General features: G+C 36.7%; 1 pseudogene; it reads left to right on the top strand.

Annotated features, from left to right (window-relative positions):
- Window positions 1-1,657: 1,657 nt before the first annotated feature.
- On the top strand, window positions 1,658-23,982 carry LOC129506615 (protein Jade-1-like; annotated as a pseudogene).
- The last annotated feature ends 253 nt before the right edge of the window (window positions 23,983-24,235 follow it).

The raw sequence follows: 24,235 nt of genomic DNA, 5'->3' as shown, positions 1-24,235 counted from the left end.
ATGGTTAATTAGTACTGGAAACTAACACCGATATTGTGTTAGTTAGTTCATGGTTAATTAATACTGGAGAGTGACACAGGATTACTTGCACTGTAGCAATTAAAATATCCCATGTATTCTTTTCTGTCATAAACAACATGTGTCATTTTAATGTATGCATTTAGCATTGCACAATAGAAACATACTATTGGGATGAAGACAAAAATTATTTGAATGTCTCCAATATTTTACTAGTTATACTATATTTGGCCTAAAGAGAAAATAATTTATATAGATTCTCCAGACTTTGTAGATACTTGTTGAATTATTTTCACATTTTGAATAAATACAATTGCATATAGGTTTTTTCCCATTTTTCCTTCCTCTCTTCCTCCTTTCCTTCTATAGCCAGCCAAGAGATTAAAAAAGAGATAGGTAACAACTGGGTATAAAAATATATGTGTGATTAATACTGAAGAAACATTTTGCATTATACATAATCAAAATACATCTAGCTGAACTACTGAAGTTAGAGAAGACTTAATGCTAAGCTAGAAAATAAATTGTATCCTGGAAAGAAAGGAAACTTCTTTCATTCACAGCATAGATCACTGTCAGTATGCTAAAAAAAATTATTTTTACTGTATCATTTCATGAAGTAAATCTAATTGCAAGGAATGAATAAACCTTCCTCTCCTTAAAGTTTTGTTTTTATTTCTTTGACTTCAAATTTATCTTCTCTCCTGGAGGGTTTTGAAAATAAGTATCCCCCCCCCACTTTTTTAATTCTTAGACAAATTTCTCTCAGTTTTTAGGAAAACAGAGATTGAAATGTGAGCTTAGCTTTGTTGTTCTGCTGTTCTGATCCAACAACATCTCAGGATCTTAGGTTGTAAGATTGTAATATTGGAATATATCACCTTTTTTCAAATGCAGGATAAGAGTCAATTATCAATAAGAAAAGATGTAAACTAAAGAGAGACTTTCATTTTTATTTCAAACTAAAAGCCACAAGATCAACTTCAAATTTTGCTTTCCTAATCCTAAATATTTTAGCTATCCATATTTATTTTCTTCACCTATAAAATAGAGATAATAGTATCTAGTCCTGTCTTCTTCTTTTAGGTTTCAGGAAATTGTTTAGTGGCTAATGGGGAATGTGATTAGAATTTATAAGTAGTTGATTAATTAATGACCTTAGCTTTATTTTGCTTGTTTGTTTGGGGGAGGTGGTGCATATCATAAGCTAACTGTAATATTCAACAATATTAGAAGTTGAAGATAAACTTGTAGAATAAAACAAGAATCTAAGATAATACATTTTCCAACATGACAGCAATTCTTGTTTTGGTCATAACATTTACACAGTTTTTTCATATTTATCAACTAAACATGCATTCTACACTCATTCAGGACTACCCAATTATGTGACAAGCAAAGTGCTAAATAAAGAAAAATATTACTTGTTATCAGCCCCAGAAACAAGGAGAGAGAGAGAGACGGAAATACAAATCAATGACTATGAACAGTATGATAATTGCTTGACAGAAATCTTTGAAGAATGCTAAGAAAAACATTAAGAAAGAGAAATGAAACTGCACTGATCTCCTAAGCTTACAAGAAATGGTTAAACTTGGCCTGAGTTATAGACCAAAGAGAATGATGAGGTAAATCCACAATGCTGACACCTCCAGAATTCACAGGTATTGTGTTGAGTCCAGGAGACCAAAGTGACACTGGAGAAAGATTTAACTAGAAGCAGGAACAGGAGCTGGAGAATGAAAGACCAAGTGTGCTTCCTGGTCAGGAGGCAACTATTACAGTGTAATTTAAAATTGGCACTGCATCTCTTATCTACTATTTCTATGGAAATACATTGAATCATAGATCCCAATGATTAGTATTTTATCCCCAAAATGTTACTCATTAGTAGTTTAAAGTGAGGGAATTAAATTATTAAATTTAACATAAATGTTCAAGACTTGTGGTATTGGGTATATTGTTTACAAAATAAGGTGTATAAAGGCTTGCTGTAAACTTGGTACAAGTACGGCCTTTCACGCTGTCTAATGAAATATCTTCTGTTTCCATATTTAGCCTATGACAAAACTCTGCTTTCATTATGGAATGGAGAATCTGGAAACAAAGTAGATTCATGAGAATTTCATTTAAGACTTTTAACTGGAAGCTCTTTATGAGTGGCTCAAGGAAGAGTTTTGTTTTTGATGAGATCAAGAAGCAGAGATGGCCGCAGAACATATGAGGTATTTAAAGCTAAAATGAAGTGAATAATTGAACATTAGCTACTGGGATTAACATGGATTCTTCTTTGGGCTGTTAGACAAAAAGATAGTCTCCATTCAGAAACCACTTAGGTGGATCAGGCCCAAAATGGGTTTTTAACTATAAATAATCCAAATTGACTTAAGTGCACAGAGAAATTATCAACTGTTTACTTTGACTTTATTTTTACATGGCTTTGTAATACCTTTCATTTCTTTCATACTGAAGCAGTAACAGTGGTGACCATATGTCTAAGACAATTTATTCTAAAATCAACATGAGACAGATGAGGTTTTCATCTTCAACATAGACACACTGAGGTGAAGCAAGGGGAAATTTTAATCAGAATTTACTGTTCTGATTATCTGAGATTAGGATGCATCAGTGATGGAAGCTTTGTAATTAAGTTGCTGCTTTTTCTTCAACTGACTCTGATTTTCAAGTCAACTAATATACATGTCAGTGACATTAAACAGAGAACCTAGGTTCAAATAATTTTCAGTAAATGGGAATGGTTCTTACCATAATGATAATTAGTGTCTTGGCCCTAAAACAACAAATTATTTCTTCATTGATTTTGGCTTCTCTAACGTCTCATTGATTCTTACCATTTTTTTTCATTTTTCTAAGATACAGAATCAGTCGTTTAAGGAAACTATATAGTTTAGGAAGGTTTTATTGTGGTTGTTGTTTTACCTATTTTTGTTGTTGATGTTTTTAATAGTGACATGATCTAATATACCCATCCAGTAACCTAATATTATTATTTTTTATCATTTTTATTATTTATCTGCCTGTGCTACTAGAAAAGGTTCAAATAATATAATTTTCATAAAATAATTATAGAATAATAGACAAAAACTCTTTGCAAAGTTGCATATTAACATATTTGTCTATTTTTTCACTAATTTGTTTCAGTAACTACTTTTCAATAGTAAGAGAATATTTTTCTTAAAGATTTTATTTATTTGACAACTAGGCTGAGTGGCAGGCAGAGGGAGAGGGAGAACCAGGCTCCCCCCTGAGCATGGAGCCCAACCAATGTTGAGCATGGAGCCCAACCAAGGGCAATAGTAAAAGAATATTAAATAATATCACTAATAGGCATTTGCTTCTATAATAATTCTTGACCATTACTCCAATGTTCTTGTTCTCCTTTGTATGATTGACACAAAATGAATCTGTTTTTTCCTGAAGTTTAAAGTTTTGCTAATCTACTTTTTCTGTGACATTCTAATAGCACACGGCCTGTTTATTAAAGGAGCAAAATAGTTGATAATAGAAATAGAAATCATCTTACTTCCATGAATCTATGCAGATAGGAATGAAATGGAATGAAGAATAATTATTCTTATAATTTGTTAAATATAAAATAATGGTATAATTTATTTAGGCCTTATATATCTGTCCATTCATTGTACACATAGCTATGAGTCTAAGTTCAACTTTCAACTCCTCCAAGTTATAAAAAATAAATAAAACAGTGGGAAATACAAGGGTAAGTAAAGACCTTCAAAGTCTCAGATATTTGAGGATGAGGGAGATGTGAACATTATTTCCTTGGTGTTCCTTAACAATTTTGATACAGATGTTTATAGTTAAAAGCTGAGAAATAGGTTAAGCTTCATATTAAAAAAAATTGAGTACTGGCATCTTGTTGAATTCACCAAAAATATAACTCATCTTTAGAATGTGGGACTTGTTAAAAATATAAGTGCTAGGAATCTAGCAGCAAATTCAGATTCATTACCTATCTCACATAGCTGAGGAATTTGTATTTGATCTGGTACCACATTTGATTCTGAGGTACATGTTAGAAAAACACTAGCCTAGGGATTTTTTTGAATTTATCACATTCAGTAATTGAACTTTTACACTGCCCAAAGAAAAAAGAGGAGACTTACTCTTATGAAACAAATTTACAACAAACAAGCTGATAAAATATGACTGTGACTTAATAACAATAAACAACTTCTAAACAGCTTAGATAGAGTGTGCTATCTTTATGGGATCTTCTTGTGTGTGTGTGTGCCACTGTCCTTTTGAAAATATTTTTTGTGATAGGTTAACTAATAATATTTAATTATTGAATTTTATTTTTTACATATATCTGATATTTAAAGTTTCTTAACTTGTTTCTTTTCTTCCTCATCAACCTCTGGAGGAACTTATTCACTGCCTATATTTTTACTAAACTCTATGTATTCTTTTACTTATGTACCTATTCATTCATTCATTCATTCATTCATTCAACAAAAGCAAACTATCATTTATGTGTAATACACTGCCATTTGCTATGAAACTACAATGATTATTAAATTTACAGTACTTTTGAGCATTTAACATTTAATCTAGGAAAAACTCAAATAACATAATAGACAAGGATTCAATGTAATAATTCAAATATGGATCAAGTGCAAAGTAGGTTAATTTAGACCCATTTGCTAGAGATTTTGAAAGTCAGAGAGGTCTAGCTACTGTTTATGTTCATGTAAATGGCAAAGCATAGAATCTAACCCACAACTATCTCAATATTGATTCTGCCATCATGTCACCATAAACGAGATTGCAGGACAAAGTAATCAAGGAAAAGAATGAGCAGCAGCATCATTATTTTATGTTTCGTATATTAAACTGTGTTTATTATTACTAGACCGTTACTATATGGCAGATTACATATATGTATGTGTATATGCATATGTGTCTCTGTGTGTATAGGTAAGCAATAAAGCAAAATCACACACACACACACACACACACACACACACAAAACAACAACACAAATATCCAATGAATTAAACTGGAAATTTAGAATGTGGAAAAATTATAGCCCTAAAATTTCTCATTTGCCCTGACTTAGTCTCATACCTCTGACTCCTGTCGTTGAAGTGACAACCTTATGAAATGTTATTTTATAGTTTTCTTGTTTTTATTATCAATTTTACCATGTATCCATTTATCCCTTTTATGTTTCTGATATTCATTTTTTATTAAGCATTATCTTTGCCAGACATAGCAAGGTTGATGCACATAGCTATAATTCAGATTGTAGCATAATATCCATTGTATGAAAGTACTATATTTTATATATCCAGTATATTGAGATGATCACTTTTGTTATATTGGGATTGTTTTCTATTACCTAAATCCCTCTATTAACATCTTATCTCATGTACACATGCACTAAACTTTCTTTTCTAGAAAGTTTCTCTCTTAAATTCAGTTGCCAAGTATTAATATTTTCAACTTAACCAGATAAAAATAAATATTTAAAGTTGTAGCAACATACTTTCTTATAAGTAAATTACATATGTTCAATTATGTTTTATGTTATTATATAATTTCTCCTTAGCATCTCCATTTTATTTTAGCAAGGCTGAGATTTTCTCATACAGTTGCTGGCATTTTTCTATTTTTATTCTGTTATGCCATGAAATATTTTATCCATTTTACTATTGAGTTGCTATTTTCTTATTAACTGTAATGTTTTAAAATATATTTTGAGTATTAATAGCTTGTCACTTATATTAGTGTCAAGCTTCCAGTTTGTGTTTTCTACTCTTCCTTTCTTTATGGTAGCCTCTGAGGAACAATCACTATAAATTTTGATGTTGTTAATCTCCATGTAATTATTTATTTCTTTTTAATATTTTCCACTCTTTAGAGTTTAAGAACTACTTTACACAAAGTTAATAAAGATATTTTCCTATACTATAATTTAAAAACTTTTGGTTGTCTTTCACATGTAAATCCTTATTCATCCTGTAATTGATCTTTTGTGTTAAGCAAGGGTGGATGGATGGATGGATGGATTGATTGAATGATTGATTGAAAGGATTTCATTCTTATTCTTTCATTTGTTGAAAAGTCCATCATCTCCCCACTAGTCTCCACAACCAACTCTGATGTGGCTCAAGTTTTCATGTATGAGTGGGTTTGTTTATCAGCTCTGTCCTTATAAGTTGCATTGGATGATTTATAGATTCCACAGTGTTTCTTTTGATGTAATTGATATGTTAGGATAATTTTTCACACACATTCTATTTCTCCAAGGATCTCTCAGATAGTCTGTACTCTTGGATGCATTTCACATTACTATTCAAAATACACACAAGACCCAAGTGAGATGTTTTAGTGAATTGGGAAAGACTGACATCTTCCTAGTCTTGAATGTTCATAAAACAGTATTTTTCACCAATTTTAAGAATTTTATTGTAGTCTTGTAGCAAATAGGAAACAATAGATTTGATTGTGTCTGATTTCCTAGCCCGGGTTATAAAAGGCTTGCATACTCTGCCTTGGTTTCTGAATTCCTTATTGTTGGAGTAGCCAGCTGCCGCTGTCTATGTGCTATCAAGCAGCACAGTGGAGGGACCCACTGGATAGGAACAAATATGCCAACAATCTGAATAAAACATCTTGGAAACAAATCCTTCCTAAGATATAGCCCCCCAAGCATCGAACTGCAACCTCATGAGAGAACTTGAGTTAGAGATGCCCAAATGAACCACCCTAAAATTCCTGACGCAGAACATTATAAAAAACAACAAATCATTACTGTACTTTAGCTTGCTAAAGTTTGCAATGATGAGTTAGGTAACAACAAATAAGTAATAGTAATAATATAAAATAATATAGTATTATAATTGATACAGTTATAATTATTATGTTATATGGTCAGTACTTGTGAGGATTAATCCACGTGTTTACCATTCCATGCAACTCTGTCTTACTTCTCAAAATTTCCTTTTGGTAAAGATTTTTTTACTTTTCTGCTTACTGAAGTATATGCTTCAGAAGTGACATAAATGAATTTCTGCATTTTAAGTTTGTTCTGCTCTAGGGTGTCTAAAATAATATTATTTCCCCTTATACTTGAAAGTAAGTTTATGGGATTACCATTTTAATTTACCAGTGAATTTCTACCTACATTTTGGAGGCACTATCAATATGTCTAATTTACATTGTTATAGATATTTGTTTATTTGTTTTGTTTTCTTTTCTCAGAACCAGGAAAGGAATGAATTCCAGCTTCCAACTAATGTGTAATTCAACATCTTTAGAATAAACTTTTATAATTTTTCACCTAACCATTCAGAGTCACATTTGACACAATATATGATTTTTTTTTTACTTTCTGCTAGCTTGTGATTTATTATTATGAATTTAGTTGGTTGCTTGTTTGTTTCTTTCTTGTGTGAGTGAGTAAATATCTGATCTTCAGACACCTCCTTAGTCTAAGGTCAGATGTTTTGCCTTATGCAGACTCAAGCTTTTCTTTAGTAAGCCTTAGGTTCCAGAGATCATTAAAACAAGCTTTAGGCTCTTGGTTAAGTATGAATAACTCTGCTGCCTGCTGACTTCTTAGTCTTAGGCACCTATAAATCTTCTGGCTTTAGAAGAGATATGTTCTTGTCAGATCACCTATTTATTTATTTATTTATTTATTTATTTATTTATTTATTTAGGAGTTTAATTTGCCAACATATAGCATAACACCCAGTGCTCATCCCATCTGGTACCCCCCTCAGTGCCTGTCACCCAGTCACCACCACCCCCCGCCCACCTCCCTTGTTCGTTTCCCAGAGTTAGGAGTCTCTCATGTTCTGTCTCCCTTTCTGATATTTCCCACTCATTTTTTCTCCTTTCCCCTTTATTCCTTTTCACTATTTTTTATATTCCCCAAATGAATGAGACCATATAATGTTTGTCCTTCTCTGATTGACTTACTTCACTCAGCAAAATACCCTCCAGCTCCAACATGTTGAAGCAAATGTTATTTGTCTTTCTAATGGCTGAGGAATATTCCATTGTATACATAGGCCACATCTTCTTTATCCATTCATCTTTCGATGGACACCGAGGCTCCTTCCACAGTTTGGCTACTGTGGACATTGCTGCTATAAACATCGGGGTGCAGGTGCCTCGGTGTTTCACTGCATCTGTATCTTTGGGGTAAATTCCAAAGATTGCTGGGTTGTCGGGCAGATCTATTTTTAACTCTTTGAGGAACCTCCACACAGTTTTCCAGAGTGGCTGCACCAGTTTACATTCCCACCAACAGTGCAGGAGGGTTCCCCTTTTCCACATCCTCTCCAACATTTGTGGTTTCCTGCCTTGTTAATTTTCCCCATTCTCACTGGTGTGAGGTGGGATCTCATTGTGGTTTGGATTTGTATTTCCCTGATGGCAAGTGATGCGGAGCATTTTCTCATGTGATTTTTGGCCATATCTATGCCTTCCTCTGTGAGATTTCTTTTCATTTCTTTTGCCCATTTCAGGATTGGATTGTTTGTTTCTTTGATGTTGAGTTTAATAAGTTCTTTGTAGATCTTGGAAACTAGCCCTTTATCTGATACGTCATTTGCAAATATCTTCTCCCATCCTGTAGGTTGTCTTCTAGTTTTGTTGACTGTATCCTTTGCTGTGCAAAAGCTTCTTATCTTGATTAAGTCCCAATAGTTCATTTTTGCTTTTGTTTCTCTTGCCTTCGTGGATGTATCTTGCAAGAAGTTACTGTGGCCAAGTTCAAAGAGGGTGTTGCCTGTGTTCTCCTCTAGGATTTTGATAGAATCCTGTCTCACATTTATTTATTTTTTAAAGATTTTTTTTATTTATGCATGAGAGACAGAGAGAGAGAGAGAGAGAGAGAGAGAGAGAGGCAGAGACACAGGCAGAGGGAGAAGCAGGCTCAATGCAGGGAGCCTGACATGGGACTTGATCCCTGGTCTCCAGGATTACACCCTAGGCTGAAGGCGGCGCTAAACCACTGAGCCACCAAGGCTGTCCTCTTGTCTCACACTTAGATCTTCATCCATTTTGAATTTATCTTTGTGTCTGGTGCAAGAGAGTGGTCCAGTTTCATTCTTCTGCACGTGGATGTCCAATTTTCCCAGCACCATTTATTGAAGAGACTGTCTTTTTTCCAGTGGAGAGTCTTTCCTCCTTTGTCGAATATTAGTTGACCATAAAGTTGAGGGTCCACTTCTGGGTTCTCTATTCTGTTCCATTGATCTATGTGTCTGTTTTTGTGCCAGTACCACACTGTCTTGATGACCACAGCTTTGTAGTACAACCTGAAATCCAGCATTGTGATGCCCCCAGCTATGGTTTTCTTTTTTAATATTCCCCTGGCTATTCAGGATCCTTTCTGATTCCACACAAATCTTGAGATAATTTGTTCCAACTTTCTGAAGAAAGTCAATCGTATTTTGATAGGGATTGCATTAAATGTGTAAATTCCCCGATGTAGCATTGACATTTTCACAGTATTAATTTTTCCAATCCATGAGCATGGAATATTTTTCCATCTCTGTGTCTTCCTCAATTTCTTTCAGAAGTGTTCTATAGTTTTTAGGGTATAGATCCTTTACCTCTTTGGTTAGGTTTATTCCTAGGGATCTTATGCTTTTGAGTGCAATTGTAGGTGGGATTGACTCCTTAATTTCTGTTTCTTCAGTCTCATTGTTAGTGTCTAGGAATGCCACTGGTTTCTGGGCATTGATTTTGTATCTTGCCACACTGCCAAATTGCTGTATGAGTTCTAGCAATCTTTCACCCACACATTTAAAGGAATTGTTAACAGTATGTGTTCTGACATTTTTATGTATTTTGTACAGGTACATTTTAGGATATCTGATTTGCAATATTGCCATAAAAGAGGCTCTTGGCATTGAAAATGTTAAGCTGATGTTTTCTAAAACTCCATTTTGTAACTTTGTAGGAAATTATGTGGAAAAACAAACAACCAACAAAAATGAATTCAGGGATTTTAAAAGGAAAAAAATTTAAAGATAATGAAAGCAAAGATTTAGATATGATACATAATGGCAGAGATGAATGTTCAATAGGAATAGAGTGAATCCAGAATAGTTTTTAAAGAGTTTACAATGAAGATCAGAAAGGAGAAAAAGAAGAGAGCATGAATAAAATAATAGGAATAAGTTTGAAGTTGTAAAAGTTTGTGTTAGATGTCTTCTATCATCTCCATAAATTTTGTGAGGAGGAATCTGTGGAGATTTTAAGTAGTGGAGCTGAGGGACTCCTGGATGGCTCAGCGGTTGAGCACCTGTCTTTTACCCAGGGCGTGATCCTGGACACCCGGGATCGAGTCCCACATCAGGCTCCCTGCATGGAGCCTGCTTCTCCCTCTGACTATGTCTTTGCCTCTCTCTCTGTGTCTCACAGAATAAATAAATAAAGTCTTAAAAAAAAAGTAGTGGAGTTGAGGATATATGAATGCTTTGTCTCAGTTTTCTAATGACTCTTTTAGGGAACTAAAGACTAATTTAAAAGCCAAGGTGCTTCCTTCCCAAGGCCTACTCGAAGTTGCATAAAATTAATTTGAGGTTGATCCTTTTAGGTCATTTTTGCATTTTTTTTCTTCCTATGTATAATTCAGTAGCCATTGTGAAAGTGTAAAAACCAGGGAATCATGATAACAAGTAAGGTGTTATTTTTATATCTAGTAATTGTCAAGGTAAGTGTATCAAAGATAAAAGTAAAAGAAAAAAAATCATATGTAGAATGAACTATACAAGCTAAATTTAAGAACCATTTATGCATAATTGAAGAGTCTTGTGCCCAACTGCATAACTAGTATAAGTGAACAATATAAAGGTCAAAATAACAAGTTTGAGGAATATAGTTTTTAACATAGTTTATTATAGTATATTAATATCTAATCATCTTACTTTTAAAATTAAAGCTATTGGGCACATGGGCGGCTCAGTCAGTTAAGCATCTGCCTTGTGCTCAGGTCGTGATCCCACGGTCTGGATTGGAGCCCCATGTTGGGAGACTTGACAGGAAGACTGCTTCTCCCCCTCCCTCTGCCTGCCACTCCTGTTTGTGCTCTCTCTCTAATAAATAAATAAATAAATAAAATCTTAAAAAATAAAAATAAATAATGGTATTGAAAACTCTTGTAAAAAATGTAAATTGATTTGTGTACTAAAATAAGATAAAGCTTTAAGAGTCTTTATTTTTCAGGTTAGTTATCATGATTTAAAGTCAAAAAAAGTGACAAACAATCCAGAAAAAGAGAAGTCCTTAATATGGCAGAAGTTCCCTTTTCTCCTAAGCTACTGGTATGGTAATACTAGATAGAAAACAATGTTTTCCAATAAGCAGAATTACCTGAAGACATATTTTTCATTATAATCATGGATGGCCTGGTCACAAGAAGCTTAGAGCCATATTCATACAAAAAAGTAGTAAACATTTCTTCATGCTGTCCAATGTTGAATCTAATTTATTTATGAGTTGTAGGAAATATTTATTTTTCATATTGTATTTTACATTATTTCCAGTACATATTTGAAATTTTAGGAATAATAAAAAAATAAAATAACATCAAATTCTTCTCCCCACACCAAATGGGAGTTTCTGGTGGAACTAAAATTTTTTTTGATAAAGCAGAAGCATTAGGATTCTGTCAGGATAAGGTTTCAATATGACCTCAAGTGAAGAGTTCTTGCCTAAGGAAACTGAAGATAAAGTGATCAAGGTGTTGACTAAATGAAAAGCTGTGCAGAAATTTGATGACTAAATGTCAAGTAATTAGGTATATAAAAAAACTCCTGAAATATCAGAGTTACGAGTCTAGATAAGTATGTGGAGACAGGACGCCTGGGCACCTCATGAGTTGAGTGTCTGCCTTCAGCTCAGGTCATGATCCCGGGGTCCTGGGATCGAGTCCCACATCGGGCTCCCTGCAGGGAACCTGCTTCTCCCTCTGCTTGTGTCTCTGCCTCTCTCTCTGTGACACTCATGAATAATAAATAAAATCTTAAAATTAAAAAAAAAAGATTGTGGAGCCAAGGCCCAAAAATTTGCAAAAATAAGTAGATATTAAAAGCAAGTGAAGAAATAGGTTGAATCTTTGGTGAGATTAGCTTGAGTCTATGACTTCATTTTGTCATCTCAGAAGGCCATATTATAAGGGAGTTGATATTCAAATAATCTGAACCAAGGTTAGACAGAGTAACATCGAGTGTAGCTTTGCCCAAGGGTTTGGTAGACCCCCAGTTCTTTTTATTTTCATTTTATTTTTTAAATTCTTTGCCAGTGATAAATCCCTGATTCAATAGAATTTCTTTTCTTCCTTGAAATTATGTTTAAGCAAGGAGTTGAACCCCAGCCTAAATATTTTGATCAGCAAATGAATAATAGAAACTACTGCAAGAGGAGAACAATCACTAAATAAATTCTTCTACTGTAGTCCAGTTCTTATTTTGGTTTTCATTATTTCTTTTTCTCTGTCAGAATGTCCTAAAAATCTTCCTATGGCTGCAGGTGCTGATTCATCTAAGGTAATGCAAAGAATATGAAGCATAGATTGTAAAACTTACTAGCATTTTCTCATTAAAGCTTTTGAAATTAATGGCAAAGCCTTGATTTGGAACCTGTGTTTGATCAAGAAATGTAAAGATGAAGGTAATTAGACTCCCAAATCTTTCTCTTACCTATTGGCAATAAAAAGGGGTTTTTCAACTAGACTAGACCTTTCTGTGATCTTCTGGGTGAATACCAGGAATACTTACTCATGCAGTTGCAGAGTTTAAATCAGTCATGCAACGTTGATTGGAAATGCCAAAATTCATTACTATTTATTGTTATTGTTGGCATAAGTGGTGGTGCCTGATTGCAAAATATTTGAAAAAGAAGATAGGATTTGGTTCTGTTGGTATTAATTTTCTAAAGATTTAAATATTATTGTGACTGTTATTTCTTTATTTCTTTATAAGATGAAAATAAAGATAGGTAAAAAATTATACTATACTTCCAAGAAAACTCCCAGTATATTTTTACCACATTTAGTTAACCTCAAGAAGCACCAGGTGTTACGTATGTATATACTTACATACACTCTATGTAAATCGTAATGATCCCTGACATAATTACATTGAACATGGCCTAAAGGGCTTTAATAAGTAGCTTCCCTCTTTCATACCCTTCCATACAAGTATAAGGTACAGACAGATGTCATAGGATTAAGTACAAAATTATCCATATGGTTAACATAATTTTTATAACCCACAATTTTCAATTTATATAAACAGAATAACATTAAGCTCAAATTAAAGCAGCAAACAATTTAATTGACTGATGGGCCCATACAACATATGTTCCACTTTTTACCCTATTTTTTAAAAGACATCTGAAGAGCCAGAAATGCTAAACAAAACATCAATATCCTTAATGCTCTCATGTTTCAGATCTTAAATGTTCTTATTTTCTTCAAATATGTTTTGCTATGGAAAGATGTCATGCATATCCTTTAGTGGAACCACTCATGCTGCAACATAGGCCCCTTAAAAATAGTTGCCACCAATCTGGTCCACTGGAACTCAGGAGTAATTCCACAATGTTACACAATTTAAGTTAGAGAAAATTTTCATGTGGAAAAGATAGTACTACAATTAATAGATCAACAAGATAAGGGACTCAATAAGATATGAAGAGATATAAATAAGTCCCTCATTTTCGTGTTATTCTATGGGCATATCAGGGCCTGGGGTATTTGCTGGATAAATTGAGTTGAGTGGGTTTGTGTTCAAGTGGAAGAATCTTTTCTCATTCTCCCAGCTGATCTTCTGTGTCATAAGGTAAGCATAGAAACAAAGTGCCAGTAGGAGCAAATTCATACTCTGGTATGAGGAACTCTGAATATAGATGGCAGCTACTGACAGGAGTTACCTCAAAATGTCAACTTCAAATACTTAGATACATTGATACCAAGGGTGAGATTTATTCTCCTCTAGTAGCATGATGGAAGCCATAACTTCACTGCAAATTTGAACTTTTTACAATCCCTTTGAGCAGAGGATATCTAAGGTTTCTTTTCAAACAATTTTACTCATAATTTTATAATGATTTTCATAGGAGACATTTTCCCCTTTTTCCTTTATAAAGAGTTCTAACCAAAGACAAAGAAATTGGTTCACTCAAAGATAAGTGGAAAATTTTACTAATCACATTTTATATAAGATAAAGAAAATGTACTGGAATACAAATCCTAAAATATGTATGAAAATGACCATGTATTTCAATAATTTGTTGTTGACCTTTAAGTGTATATGCTACATGGATTTGGCTGAATCACCAGCAAAAAAATAAAAGCCTCAAGTGTCAAGGAAGAGTCCAAATGTAAGGCAGAAAAAAAATTGTCTGAAAACTTATTGCTCTGTTTGAACTAAAAGAACCAAGAAAAATATTTTTACATCTTCCTACCTCTCTTTATCCCTTAAAGTAATGACAGCAACAAACTCAACAGCTCAAATCTCAGTGCTCATTCCAGTCTGCTCTGTTGAAAGTTTCCAGTATATATCAACTTTTAAACATATGAATCTCAGTTGGAGAATAAACTCTCAATCTGATTAAAGTGTGCTCACAGCTCTTGTTTGGCTAGAATTCTATTTACCTCTGGCTGATACCACATCCTGTCATTCCAGGAGCTCTCATTAATACTGAATTAAAGCATTTACTTGTAATTTTGTGTGAGGTCCTTCCATGAATGCAGTTGTGTTTCACGCAGTTAACTTACCAATTGCTTTAATGTGTTAATAAAAGATCCTTATAGTGAAAAGTACAGTTAACAGTACTTTTAGGTTGGAAAAATAAGATCCAGGAGATAAAGACGACTGGTGATAATGTGGTGATTAAGAGGAGACAGTTATATTACCATTATCTCTTTTGAGCAAACTAGCATTTTCCCCAAATTTTATCCTCCTGTTTAGCCTATATCAAAAATAAAATAATCATATATATTTTTTCTTTCTCTCTCTTTCTCTTACCCATGCATGTGTGAATGCACACATGTACCACACACATTTATGCATGTGAGAATACTACATATGCATACATTTCACATATTGAGAGAAAAGAAAGAAAAGAGACAGATTAAAATCCAATCTCTAAAATCCTTAATAACGGTCTTCCATTTCTTTGGGAATTAACTACAGTATCTTATAAATTTAAGCAGCAGAATTGTTTACACATTAAATCTCTGAGTAAAGGACATCTGAAAATAGCTGTTATCTTGGTGGCTGTTGTATAATGATTTTATACCTCATGGCATGCCCAGGCAATTGCATTCCTCAAGGATTCAGTCACGGAAGCATTTAAGTACAATTTTTTTAAAGATATTATTTATTTATTGAGAGACACAGAAAGAGAGGGGGGGGGGCAGAGACACAGGCAGAGGGAGAAGCAGGCTCCATGCAGGGAGCCCGACGTGGGACTCGATCCTGGGACTCTGGGGTCCCTCCTGAGCCAAAGGCAGGCGCTCAACCGCTGAGCCACCCGGGCATCCTGAGAGTTCGTAATTCTATGTTACTGTCATGTTTTAGAATTAATGAACGATACTTGGGCTAATAATAGATTACTTTCTTGTGTATATAAATAAATACGAAAGCTTTTATTTTTTGGTGAGTAATTATTGAGAGATTTCTATTTACTACATATTATTCAGGATAAATACCTAGAGTGTATTACATAGAATAAATTACTATTTATCTAGGAACTTACAGTCTAGATTGAGAAAGTCAGAGCACAGAACTGCGGGCGTTAAGTAGAATTAAAGAGACGTTTCTCGATAGGTGCGCAGGCGGCCGAGGGCGGCGGGGAAGGGGCGGGGGGAGCCCCAGGACCGAGCCTCCGCGGCACGGGGGCAGCCGCCGGGGCCCCGGGGCCGACCTTTGCAGCCCGCGTGGGGCGTTGGAGCGGGGCCGCTCCGGGTGGGGATGGGGCGGCGGCGGCCGAGGCGTCACCTCCCCCTCCCGGTGGGGCCCGCGCGGGGAGCTCGGGAGGCGGGGACGCCGGGCCCCCCGCGCCCCGTCCGGGAACGGCCCGGAGCCCGTCGCCGTCCCGGGGCCGTTCTCGCGGGCGTCCGCAGGCGTTGGTTTGTGGGTTGGCGCCGCCTTCCGCGCGGGACGGCTTCCTGGGACAGAGGCTGCCTGCTGGGCTGTTTCCCAGGGCGACCACGAAACGGGGGCGCCTTCCCGCAGCACTGAGGATTCTGACCACGGGGCAGCCTGCCCACTCCTTGGTCACAGAATTCCCGATCCCAGCACAGGGCAGGGTCGTGCTCCGGACATGAAGATCGAGAACCTGCAGAGGCGTTTAGGACCGACCCGACCGCCGCCGCGAAGCTGCAGGACTCCTGTGGGCTGAACCCAGAGGAGCACTGTGTGTGGGCAGATCCCTGGACACAGGAGAGGGGAAAGGGGGTTCAGGTGCCAGCGAGCCCTGGGACCATCCCTCAGCCGGCGGCCAGGGTCGTGTCTGAAGAGAGATCCCTCATGTTCACCAGGCCCAAGAAATGCGTTGTGTCGCCGGGCTCCGGGCCTCCGCAGTTGGGCTTTGTCGATATCCGGACGCTGGGCGACGGTGTGTGTCATTACGACCTCAACGACAGGGATGCTGGGTGGCTGGAGCTGACGAATGAGGAATTCAAGGAGATGGGACTGCCTGGATTAGATGGATACACCATGGAAAGGGTCCGAGGGGAATTTGGGCAGCGGTGCTAGGACAATACATCATGCTATAGAGACTGAGGAAGGCCTGGGGATCAAATATGACGATGTTGTCTGTGATGTGTGCCAGTCACCTGACGGTGAGGACGGCAATGACATGGTGTTCTGTGACAAATGCAACACCTGTGCACCAGGCCTGCTACGGAATCCGCAAGCTCCCGGGGGGCAGTTCGCTCTGCCGAACATGTGCCCTGGGGGTTCAGCCAAAGTGTTTGCTGTGTCCCAAGAAAGGTGGAGCCATGAAGAATACCCGCAGTGGCACCAAGTAGGTCCATGTCAGCTGTGCTCTGTGGATCCCTGAGGTGAGCATTGGCAGCCCCAAGAAGATGGAACCCATCAAGAAGGTGTCTCACATCCCCAGCAGTGGGTGGGCGCTAGTGTGCAGCCTCGACAACGAGAATGTCGGGGCCTCCATACAGTGCTCTGTGAAGAACTGCTGCACCGCCTTCCACGTGACACTCATACTTGGTGACTTCAATGCAGCACTTTCTACCCTCGATAGGTCTTCTAAGCACATCTCCAAAGAAACGAGAGCTTTAAATGATACACTGGACCAGATGGATTTCACAGATAGCTACAGAACTTTACATCCAAACTCAACTGGATACACACTCTTCTCAAGTGCACATGGAATTTTCTCCAGAATACATCAATACTGGGCCACAAATGAGGTCTTAACTGATAGCAAAAGATTGGGATCATCCCTTGCATATTCTCAAACCATAATGCCTTGAAATTAGAACTGAATCACAAGAAGAGGTTTGGAAGGATTTCAAACATGTGGAGGTTAAGGACCACCCTGCTAAAAAATGAAAGGGTCAACCAGGAAATTAAGGAAGAATTGAAAAGATTCACGGAAACTAATGAGAATGAAGATACAACCGTTCAAAATCCTTGGGATACAGCAAAAGCAGTCCTGAGGGGGAAATACATTGCAATACAAGCCTCCCTCAAAACCTGGAAACAACTCAAATACAAAAGCTAACCTTACACTAAGGGAGCTAGAGAAAAAACAGCAAATAGATCCTACACCCAACAGAAGAAGAGAGTTAATAAAGATTCGAGCAGAACTCAACGAAATCGAGACCAGAAGAACTGTGGAACAGATCAACAAAACCAGGAGTTGGTTCTTTGAAAGAATTAATAAGATAGATAAACCATTAGCCAGCCTTATTAAAAAGAAGAGACAGAAGACTCAAATTAATAAAATCATGAATGAGAAAGGAGAGATCACTACCAACACCAAGGAAATACAAACGATTTTAAAAACATATTATGAACAGCCTATACCAATAAATTAGGCAATCTAGAAGAAATGGACGCATTCCTGGAAAGCCAAGAACTACCAAAACTGGAACAGGAAGAAATATAAAACCTGAACAGGCCAATAACCAAGGAGGAAATTGAAGCAGGCATCAAAAACCTCCCAAGACACAAAACTCCAGGGCCAGATGGCTTCCCTGGGGAATTCTATCAAACATTTAAAGAAGAAACCATACCTATTCTACTAAAGCTGTTTGGAAAGATAGAGAGAGATGGAGTACTTCCAAATTCGTTCTATGAGGCCAGCATCACCTTAATTCCAAAACCAAAGAATTATAGACCGATATCCCTGATGAACATGGATGCAAAAATTCTCAACAAGATACTAGCCAATAGGATACAACAATACATTAAGAACATTATTCACCATGACCAAAAAGGATTTATCCCCAGGATGCAAGGCTGGTTCAACACTAATAAAACAATCAATGTGATTCATCATATCAGCAAGAGAAAAAAAACAAGAACCATATGATCCTCTCAAAAGATGCAGAGAAAGCATTTGACAAAATACAGCATCCATTCCTGATCAAAACTCTTCAGAGCGTAGGGATAGAGGGAACATTCCTCAACATCTTAAAAGCCATCTATGAAAAGCCCACAGCAAATATCATTCTCAATGGGGAAGCACTGGGAGCCTTTCCCCGAAGATCAGGAACAAGACAGGGATGTCCACTCTCACCACTGCTATTCAACATAGTACTGGAAGTCCTAGCCTCAGCAATCAGACAACAAAAAGACATTGAAGGCATTCCAATTGGCAAAGAAGAAGTCAAACTCTCCCTCTTCGCCGATGACATGATACTCTACATAGAAAACCCAAAGCCTCCACCCCAAGATTGCTAGAACTCATACAGCAATTTGGCAGTGTGGCAGGTTACAAAATCAATGCCCAGAAGTCAGTGGCATTTCTATACACTGACAATGAGACTGAAGAAAGAGAAATTAAGGAGTCAATCCCATCTACAATTGCACCCAAAAGCATATGATCCCTAGGAATAAACCTAACCAAAGAGGTAAAGGATCTATACCCTAAAAACTATACAACACTTCTGAAAGAAATTGAGGAAGACACAAAGAGATGGAAAAATATTCCATGCTCATGGATTGGAAGAATTAATATTGTGAAAATGTCAATGCTACATAGGGGAATTTACACATTTAATACAATCCCTATCAAAATACAGTGGATTTCTTCAGAGAGTTGGAACAAATTATCTTAAGATTTGTGTGGAATCAGAAAAGACTCCCAATATCCAGGGGAATGTTAAAAAAGAAAACCACAGCTGGGGGCATCACAATACCAGATTTCAGGTTGTACTGCAAAGCTGTGGTCATCAAGACAGTGTGGTACTGGCACAAAAACAGACACATAGATCAATGGAACAGAATAGAGAACCCAGAAGTGGACCCTCAACTTTATGGTCAACGAATATTCGACAAAGGAGGAAAGACTATCCACTGGAAGAAAGACAGTCTCTTCAATAAATCGTGCTGGGAAAATTGGACATCCACATGCAGAAGAATGAAACTAGACCACTCTCTTGCACCGTACACAAAGATAAACTCAAAATGGATGAAAGATCTAAATGTGAGACAAGAGTCCATCAAAATCCTAGAGGAGAACACAGGCAACACCCTTTTTGAACTTGGCCACAGTAACTTCTTGCAAGATACATCCATGAAGGCAAAAGAAACAAAAGCAAAAATGAACTATTGGGACTTCATCAAGATAAGAAGCTTTTGCACAGCAAAGGATACAGTCAACAAAACTCAAAGACAACCTACAGAATGGGAGAAGATATTTGCAAATGACATATCAGATAAAGGGCTAGTTTCCAAGATCTATAAAGAACTTCTTAAACTCAACAGCAAAGAAACAAACAATCCAATCCTGAAATGGGCAAAAGTCATGAAGAGAAATCTCACAGAGGAAGACAGAGACATGGCCAACACGCACATGAGAAAATGCTCTGCATCACTTGCCATCAGGGAAATACAAATCAAAACCACCATGAGATACCACCTCACACCAGTGAGAATGGGGAAAATTAACAAGGCAGGAAACAACAAATGTTGGAGAGGATGCGGAGAAAAGGGAACCCTCTTACACTGTTGGTGGGAATGTGAACTGGTGCAGCCACTCTGGAAAACTGTGTGGAGGTTCCTCAAAGAGTTAAAAATAGACCTGCCCTATGACCCAGCAATTGCACTGCTGGGGATTTACCCCAAAGATACAGATGCAATGAAACGCCGGGACACCTGCACCCCGATGTTTCTAGCAGCCATGTCCACAATAGCCAAACTGTGGAAGGAGCCTCGGTGTCCATCGAAAGATGAATGGATAAAGAAGATGTGGTTTATGTATACAATGGAATATTCCTCAGCCATTAGAAACGACAAATACCCACCATTTGCTTCAACGTGGATGGAACTGGAGGGTATTATGCTGAGTGAAATAAGTCAATCGGAGAAGGACAAACATTATATGGTCTCATTTATTTGGGGAATATAAAAAATAATGACAGGGAATAATGGGGAAAGGAGAAAAAAATGAGTGGGAAATATCAGAAGGGGAGACAGAACTTGAGAGACTCCTAACTCTGGGAAACAAACTAGGGGTGGGGGGATGGAAGGTGGGAGGGGGGCGAGGGTGACTGGGTGACGGGCACTGAGGGGGTACTTGACGGGATGAGGACTGGGTGTTATTCTATATGTTGGCAAATTGAACACTAATAAAAAATAAATTTACAAAAAAAGGAGTTTCTCATACTTAGGGATGGATAACAAAGTGTTTAATAAATGGTGTTGAAGAAGGCAATTAGTAATCTTGGGAAAATAAATTGGGTTCATGTCTCACAAAGAATATCAGGAAAAGTTTTAAATCAAATACATAATATAAAAAAGGAAGTAAAATATATTAAAACAAATTGACAATTTTAGTTATTTTAGAAAGGAGATTTTGTAAAATTCAAAATCTAAGGCTCATAAAAAAGTAAACAAAGTCAATAAAAATTTAACATAAAGGCATCTTTCTGGGGGAAAATATTATACAATCTTAGAAGGCAAATACCGTAAGTTGGAAAAATAATTACAGATTTTATTATAGAAAACAGGCAATAGGGATGCCTGGGTGGATCAGCAGTTGACCATCTGCTTTTGGCTCAGGGTGTGATCCTGAGATCTGGAATCAAGTCCCACATCTGGCTCCCTGTGGGGATCCTGCTTCTCCCTCTGCCTGTGTCTCTGCCTCTCGCTGTGTGTCTCTCATGAATAAATAAATAAATCTTAAAAAAAGGAAAACAGTCAATATAGGAGGGAGAGGTTGGTAATTGTGGGGAAGGAATAGGTAGTCCACTGAATTTGTGATATGCAGTAATTTAGTGGGGAGAATAACATAGACACAGCATAGAAGAAATTGGCATACGTTTTCTCTTGATTCTTTCATTGAGGGAAAACCAGTGTCTGTAAATTGTGAAATTCAGCAAGGCTTGGCAAAGAACAACATCAGTAATTATCAGAACACAGTCAAGGTCAGGAGATGTTCAACTTCTAGCCCATGAAATTGGAGAACCCATCATGAATACCTGAGACGTTCAGTGGATAGCCAGAGATCTTAGTAGTTTGCACCTTCTACAGTAATGTTTATTTCATAACTGAGCCAATATAGTGACCAAGCTGATCCTCATAATTTTAAATGCCCCCTAACAAAGTTAGTACTCTTAAGAGAAGATAATATTATTCACTCTACAACACAATGTTAATGTGAATAAAACAATTAAACTAGAAGTCAAAGAATTTCAAATAGTTCTAACAAATATGCTCAAAGATTTAAAGAAAATTACGAATATCAGAGTGAGACAATTGATATATTTAGTTGAAGAAACAAATGGAACTTCCAAATGACAAATAAATATATGAAATGAAAATTTCACTGGATTGATTTATAGCAGATTATGTACTGCAGAAGAGAAAAACAATTGACTCAGAAACACAGGTATAGAACCCATCCAAAACAAGACAGAAAGAAAAGTGAAGAAAGAAAGAAGAAAGAAAGAAAGAAAAAGAAAGAAAGAAAGAAAGAAAAGAAAAAAGAAAGAAAAAAAGAAAAGAGAAGAAAAGAGAAAAGAAAAGAAAGATCAAAACATTACTATCCTAGTAGAACCATATGTATAATAGGACTAGAAGAAAGGGAGAAATGGGACAAAACCTCAAAATTATCAGGGAGTATTATTTCCAACATAAAAGCATACAATCAATTAACTAAACATTTAATCAAGCCTAAGGGTGGAAAGAAGACAATTTTAGACATTCATTTAAGTCATCCAGAGTTAAGTTTCACAGAAGAGAATCTATTCTGTCTAGTTTATGCATAAAAAGATTAATGATAGGGACACCTGAGTGGCTCAGTGGTTGAGCGTCTGCCTTTAGATCAGGGTGTGATACTGGGGTCCCAGGATTGAGTCCAGCATCAGGCTCCTTGCATGGAGCCTGCTTCTCCTTCTGTCTGTGTCTCTGCCTCTCTCTCTCTCTCTCTCTGTCTGTCATAAATAAATAAATAAAATCTTCTTTTAAAAAAAGATTAACGATAGATTACTAAACTGCCTAAAAAAGTATTGGAAGTGCTGATAAAAAATTAAATTTGCCTTTAAAAATTTCTATTATTATTATCATTATTATTTTACTTAAACTCAAGTTAGTTAATATATAGTGTAGTATTGACTTCCAGGGTTGAATTTGGTGATTCATCACTTAAATATAACAGCCAGTGCTCATCCCAACACTGCCCTTCTTAGTGCCCATTACTCATTTAATGCATCCCCCCATCTTCCTCTCCTATAGCAACCTTCAGTTTGTTCTTTATAGTTCAGAATCTCTTATGTTTTGCCTCCCTCTCTGCTTTTAGCTTATTTTAGTTTTCCTTCCCATCCCCTATGTTCATCTATTTTGTTTCTTAAATTCCACATATGAGTGAAATCATATGGTATTCGTCTTCTCTAACTGATTTATTTCACTTAGTATAATACACTCTAGCTCCATCTACATTTTTTGGTTGTTTTTTTTATAATAAATTTATTTTTTATTGGTGTTCAATTTGCCAACATACAGAATAACACCCAGTGCTCATCCCGTCAAGTGCCCCCCTCAGTGCCCGTCACCCAGTCACCCCATCCCCCGCCCTCCTCCCCTTCCACCACCCCTAGTTCGTTTCCCAGAGTTAGGAGTCTTTATGTTCTAGCACCATCTACATTTATGAAAATGGCAAGATCTCATTCTTTTTGATGGCTGAATTATTCAATTATATATATCACACCTTCTTCATTCATTAATTGGTCGATGGACATGTGGCTCTTTCCATAACTTGGCTATTGTTGACAGTGTTGTTATAAACACTGGGGTGCACATGCTCCTTCAAATTAGCATTTTTGTGTCCTTTGGATAAATAAACACTTGGTCGTGCAATTGTTGGGTCAGAGGGTAATTTGGTTTCTAACTTTTTGAGAAACTTCCATACTGTTTTCTAGAGTGTCTGCACCAGTTTGCATTCCCACCAACAGTGCAAAAGAGTTTCCCTTTCTCCACATCCTTGCTAGCACAAATTCTTTCTTAGTTGTTAATTTTAGCCATCTTGCAGAGTTTGAGGTGACATCTCATTGTGGCATTGATTTATATTTCCCTGATGATGAGTGATGTTGAACATTTTTTTATGTGTCTGTTAGTCTTTGGAGAAATGTCTATTCATATTTTCTGCCCATTTCTTACCTGGATCATTTATTTTTGGGGTGTTGATTTTGATGTGTTCTTTATAGATTCTGAATCCAAGAATGTTGGATGTTCTCCAGAAAAACAGAATCGATAAGCAATTAGGATGTATATATAGGTGTGTGTGTGTGTGTGTGTGTGTGTGGAGAGAGAGAGATTTATAACAGAATTAGCTCACACAATTAGGTAGGTTGACAAGTCCCAAGATCTTTAGGGTGAGCCAGCAACCTGTAGACCTAGAAAAGCCGATGGCACAGTTTTAGTTCGCAAGCTGGCAGGTTCAAGACCCAGGAAGAGCCAATGTTTTCATGGTTCAAGTTTGAAGTCAGGAAAAAGCCACGATCACAGCT

The sequence above is a fragment of the Nyctereutes procyonoides genome, unplaced genomic scaffold (assembly GCF_905146905.1).
Source record: "Nyctereutes procyonoides isolate TBG_1078 unplaced genomic scaffold, NYPRO_anot_genome, whole genome shotgun sequence".
Lineage (NCBI taxonomy): Eukaryota > Metazoa > Chordata > Mammalia > Carnivora > Canidae > Nyctereutes > Nyctereutes procyonoides.
The sequence above is the reverse complement of the archived record's forward strand: the minus strand, read 5'-3'. Positions and strand labels throughout refer to the sequence as shown.